Consider the following 6,000-nt stretch of genomic DNA (forward strand, 5'->3'; position numbering starts at 1 on the left):
CATCAACCTGTAGAATCTGGTACAGAATCATAAATAAGAATTTTATAAGCATTTCCACGAAAAGCCCAACAATTTACAATAAGGTTGCCATGGTGAATAATTTAATCATTTCATGTACTCTGTCTCCTACCTCTAAAATTGGTAGACAACAATAATAATATAAAATAAACTTAAGACCATAGAAGCACCAAATCAATAATTTTCATTTTGGAAATATATTTATTTATTATTGACGATCTGGTTGAGTGACCTGTAGAGTCTCTGAAAGTAGAATTCACATTAGTAATAATATGAAATGTTCTAAAAAATAGTTTTGGAATTTTGGTGGAAGTATATTAATAGTATTTATTCTCTCACTTGCAAAATAGCATACTTCCACATTTTCTCCACTCCCACAGTCTGTAATTTGACCTGGAAAATTTTCCCTATGATATTTACCATGACTCCTTCTTTCCTTTATTATATAAAATAAGTCTGGGTTGTAATTATCCTAACACTACTTTTAGTCTATCCTCATTCTTTCATTTTCCTGCACTTCTTGTATGGGATACCTTCTGATGTTTTTATCTGTCTTAAATTCAAATTTACTCATTATATATAAGTGTAAGTGCTGATTTTTTTACTATGTTTTCTAATGAGGTTATCCCCAAGCATCGGTACAGTGAAATACATATTTTATTACAAGTTACTTTTATTTGTTCCTTTTAATTATAAGTATATTCAGTAACATTTTTATTATTATATTATCTTTCAGGATACTAAGAGGGTAACATGAAATATTTGTTATTAAAAAACAGGACAGAGACTAAGAGGGTTGAGAATCACAGTCTGGTCCACAACTATTCAATGCATGATACAAGACAGCACATCACAAGCCTTGTGTACTTACCTCTGGATCATTTCATTTCATGACCATCACGTATTAGTTGCTACTGTGATGGCCAGAAAGCGTTAACTCCCCTACCTAACTATACTACATGGTAGCTGGATCAGGTTTCTAGTTTTGCTCTGCCACTACCAGTGTGACCGTTAGCAGTTCACCGTGATCACTGTGGGCTTCCCTCATTTCCTTAACTGTAAAATGAGGGCACTGGAATAAATTACTTTTAAGGTCTTTTCCAGCTCTTTTAAAAAGAAATGCATAATTTTGATCCTAAGACTTAGGCACTGATCAGAAGAAACTGATTCCTTTAATAAATGTACATAAAATACAACCTGTGGGTCTCAATTATATTTCCAACCACAATATTTCTTTTAAAATATTCACTCCAGTCAAGTCTTTAAAAAATGTTGAGCCCTACAAAAGAAAAGAAAATGTTTCCTCAAAAAAAAAGTAGTGAGCACATATTTATTATGAGAGCACAGTCTCCATTCTAAAGGGTACATCTACTTTTCTATTACCATTCTCTTCACTTCTATAAAAGTTACGGTGTTGCTGTGAAATTTTAAAATAAAAATGATCTTATCTGCTTTTCCCATCATAAATTTTTGGCAATTATAACCTTCTACACAGAGGTTTTGTAAATTCTAAGAGTCATCAGAACTAACAACTCAACAAAATCTATGTACAAGTAAACTCTTGACTATAAGCAAGATGTTTAACAGCAAATGCTATGGTATGAATTAGCTTCTTGTTCAAGTTACTCATCCACAACCAATTTTGCCCAAGAGCTTTTGAAAAACACAATAGAAATCTGTTAAATTGGCAGTCTTGCTGAACTTCAACTATTTTATCTAACCAGGTCCACCGTAACAATAGATACTTGAGAGCTTTTCTTTGATGGAATGTGTTTTTGATTTGCAGCATTGGTACAGAGATCAAATGGACCAAACCAAACCCCTTATTCAGATGGCTTCTGCTGTTCCTTCTTTTAGAAAGTATGTCTACAAGGCTTAGGAATGTCATTTAACACCATACACACATGTACGCTTTAGGAAAACACTTAAAAATTCAGTTTAGCAGGATACATAAATTAATATATTCCTATTTGGTTTTCAGGAGCAATCCACTATCATTTTTTTAAACATACTAATTACCTCTGCTACATGTAAAGTGAGACTGAATTTCTCAAATTTTGATTAAAGGACTTTTATTTTTGCCGAGAACATTCCTAATCCTTAACACATATTCATTAAATAGGTATGCAGACAAGTCCTGATTATCTTTCTGTGAACTGGATATAATCTGCCGCAAAGTTTTCATACCAGGTTTGCTTATTTCTGCCACCCAGCTCATTTCTGGGCAGGCTGCCTGTCTCCCCACCTCCCCACAAATTGGTTTTTGGTGCTTGAGGTATAAAAGCTCATTTAAAAATTAACCTAAACACAACAAAATAATTAGAAAGGCAACTTGCCCACAATAACAATGAAAATCTTTTTCAAACCACACATGTAATACATTCCAGAGACAAACACAAATGACTTTTTAAATAACCATGATTTTAGATTATCTCTGCCTCTACTCCTCTCATTAGCATGAATAATTCAGAGTGTTTACTGTACATGGAGAAACTGTTTCCTCTCAATAATTCATTTTTAGTATACAGAAAAACAAGATGTAACATGTTCTTATGTAATATCCAAAGGTTTAAATTAGACTGTATTTTTGAAGGCAACTTTCCTTTCAAAATTACCTATAGTTTGGGTTCATTCTCTTCCATGCTATCCTGGCTGTTAGAAGAAGAATTAACAATTTTGTTAATTAAGTTAGGAGAATCTTAACAATTTCAGGATGAGAGAAGTACAGAGCAGTATAGCAGGGAACAAGGCTCTACTTTCCCTTGGTTCTTGATATTCTTCAAACACATATCAATTATTTGCAAAGTGTGAAAAAAATTGTCATTATCTTTTTCCTCAAAAATATGAAAGCATTTTGGGATACTTGCCCAGATTTGAGTAAAAAAGATTTTCCCTGAAGGAACAACATATTTATTATGCAACTTTATTGTGAATGATAAAAATGCCCTGTCACTGCAGTTCTAGTTAGAGCAAACAGCCCTAAATGGGAAGTCATTCTTGGATGAGAAGACTCAAAACCTCAAATCTTGCTTTACTCATGACATGAACAAAATGAGGGGTGTCTGAATTTATCTGCTGATTACATACTCACTCATCCAGATTCCCAAACACAAATAAAAAGAATACTATACAGATAGACATTTTATTGGTATCCTATATAGTATACTATTTATACCCCATATTTGTATGGGAAACAATGTGTACTTCTTAGGTCTACTTAATCTGGAGTTTGGAATATTAAGTTAGTCTCTCATTTCGTAAATTCTTCCTAAGAAGGTGTTACTCTCTTCGGGAAACCATACTAACTTTCTGAAGTCACGGGGCTGTTTAGGGCACTGCTTCAGAGCATCAAATGCCACTCTTGTGACCAGAAAGGGAGGGAAAGAATGTCATCAGTAGCAGTCTGCAGCTGCACTAATTTTCAGGTTCTCCCTGGTAACAAAAAGGTGGGGGGAAAAAAGCAATCAGATCTCACTGGAGTACACACAAGCCTTGGCCAAATGCTTTAAAACTTTTTTGATTTCTTCTTTCATTGAAAATAAAAAAAATGAGGCGATTATAGTGTAATAAGCCAAACACAACAGTTGCTGAACTTGGGTCAACATGACAGCTTACAGGATGGTCATGGAAATGTATGAAATGAGAAAGTGCATTTTGATACCTGTGAAAACAAAACATTGTGCTTTAAGTGAGTGGGAGAGAACAGATGGTTGGTAATGATTTAAAACATTTATGTTTTTGGACTGTCACCAAGCCTCTGTATTAAAAAATATGGTGTTTAGTTAGCACATACCAACATCTATATGCAAGGTGCTCATTTTCTGGAGGACGCTACTGTAATGAAGGAGATAAAAACCAAATGAGGTAAGAGGAAAATTCTTCTTGTTTTCTGGAGGCCTTCAATGTGTGCTATTTCTTATTGACTATATGCAATCTAAATGTTTTCCATGTGATGAGAGGATTTTAATTTTTCCTCAATTACTAGCCAACTATAAGTGCCCAGATATTGTATTCTGTTTGAATGCATCGGGTAGAATTGTAATTTTGTTTTGTAAATTTGATTCACTTTAACTGAAGCTCTTAAAAACTCTTTGAGCAATAATAATAAAATCTGGTAGTTCCAGGTACTCTTTCCCATGAAAAACAATAACATCCTTCTTATCTTCACGATGGTTGACAGGCATATGGTGTTATGAGTATGTACTGGAATTAGCAGGTGCCAGGCAACTGAATCAGGAAGACAGATAAATATTAAATAGAGTCACACTGCATTTTGGTGGGTATAAGTGAGTCGAAAAGAAGCCCATGTCCTTCAAGCCCAGTGGCACAGTAACAGTGCAGATGAAACTGTACAGGGATAGGTTAATGCAATGTTTGGGGTTAAAGTAGAAAAAAAAATCATTTGTAAGCAATACTCTTAATTACCAGGAAAAACTGCAAAAAGGGAGTCCTATTAAACATCCATCGCGCTTTGATTTGGATCTGATAGCATAATGGGGAAAAAAAGTCGCACAAACACACACTCTACATTATTTACTTGCCATCTCTTTCAAAGCCCTGGGAATTATTCAGGCACAGTTTGCTTGTGGGAGGAAGTTGGGGGTGGACCTGCAGGGAGGAGAGAGGTAGGGCGGCAGCTCTAGACTTAGCACCTGTGAACTTAGTTGGAAATAACTCCTGACAGGCATCAAACCTAACACGTTTCAGCCTTCCAGCAGAAACAGGAGGATGGGCAGGACGTTCAAACGGGGCGGAAGAAGGAGCGGGTAACCGTGTGAAAGTACCAGCAGCAGTAAGAAAACCACCAGACCAATTCCTCTCCCCAACCCACCTCAAACCCCCTCCTCATCGGCCCCCGCCACCCCTGCGCTCAGGCCGCGATCGAACCTGGGCTCCGGGTCTCCCCAACTTCCCTCCCACCTCGCCCGCAGCCTTAGCAGGGGCCCGGGCAAGGGTGCGGAGTTTGGGATTGACGCACAGGAAGCGCCACACCAGAGATGCCCATCTCTCCGCCAAACACGCCAGAGGACCGGATAAACCGGCATCAGAAACTCGAGGCAGTTCTTCCTGCTGTCCCCCTTTCCAACCTGTGCATGCCCCAAGCGGGGGCTGGCACCGGAATCCTGGCGTCCAGGGTGCCCCGCCTGGGCCCAGGGAGCCAGCCCAGGTAGCTAACAAGTTCGGGCACCCGTCCTCCTCCTCCGCCCCTCGGGTTCTCCGGGTCCCCGCCACCTCCGCCAGCCCCCTGCACCCCGGCCAGTAAAGTGAATGGAAGTGGGTTGATGCTCTGGGAAAGGGGGCGAAAGGGGGTAAAAGAAAAGAAAGATGCTTCTCGCTTCCCCCACGGTGAAGTACCTGGAAAGGTGAGGATGCACTTGCGCGCCCGCCAGAGCCCGTCCCCGGCGCGGGTGCCAAGCGAAGGCCCGCGGGCCCCCCCCGCCCGCACCCTCCGGCCCCCGGCCCGGTCCCCAAGGCGAGCGCGGTTACCTCGCGAGCGGAGCCGGCCGCCGCCCCGGCGCCTGCAGGTGCTGCTTTTCCAGGCGCGGGGCTGCCCGGGAAACTTCCCCGCGCTCCGGGGCAAACTCCGGCGCGCTCCTCCCCGCCGCGGGCCGTTAGGGGGCCGGGAGCAGGGCCAGCGCGCAGCCGGGCGCCCGCCCTCGCCCGTCCGGCCCGGCCGGGGCTGCGGCGCCGCCCCCGCGCCCGCCCGCGCCCGCTCCCGCCGCCGCCGCCGGCCGCGCCCCCGCCCGGCCGGGCGCTCCGCCTCCCTCCCCTTCCCTCCCTCGCGCCCGCTGCCCGCTCTCCTTCTCTTTTGCTCTGCCTTTGTCGTCCCCGCGTCCCCTTTTTTCCTCTGACTTCCCGGCCTCACCTCCGCGGGCGTCGCGCCCTCCCTTCCTGCCCCGGGCCTGTCCCATCGCTCCGGTGCCACCGCGCTCCCCGGCAGGGAGCCGTCGCCCTTCCGCGCGCACTTCACCTCCTCTCTTC

At 42.5% G+C, this 6,000-nt stretch overlaps 1 protein-coding gene across 1 annotated transcript in view; it reads right to left on the reverse strand.

Annotated features, from left to right (window-relative positions):
- CHST9 (carbohydrate sulfotransferase 9) overlaps positions 1-5,595 on the reverse strand; it is a 237,415-nt gene extending 231,820 nt beyond the window's left edge. The window contains exon 1 of the mRNA XM_045527202.1: positions 5,506-5,595. The gene's annotated coding sequence lies outside the window, so the exon portion shown is untranslated. The remainder of the gene's footprint in view (positions 1-5,505) is intronic.
- Between the last annotated feature and the right edge of the window lie 405 nt (positions 5,596-6,000).

Source organism: Lemur catta, chromosome 16, assembly GCF_020740605.2.
Source record: "Lemur catta isolate mLemCat1 chromosome 16, mLemCat1.pri, whole genome shotgun sequence".
In the NCBI taxonomy this organism is placed as follows: Eukaryota; Metazoa; Chordata; class Mammalia; order Primates; family Lemuridae; genus Lemur; species Lemur catta.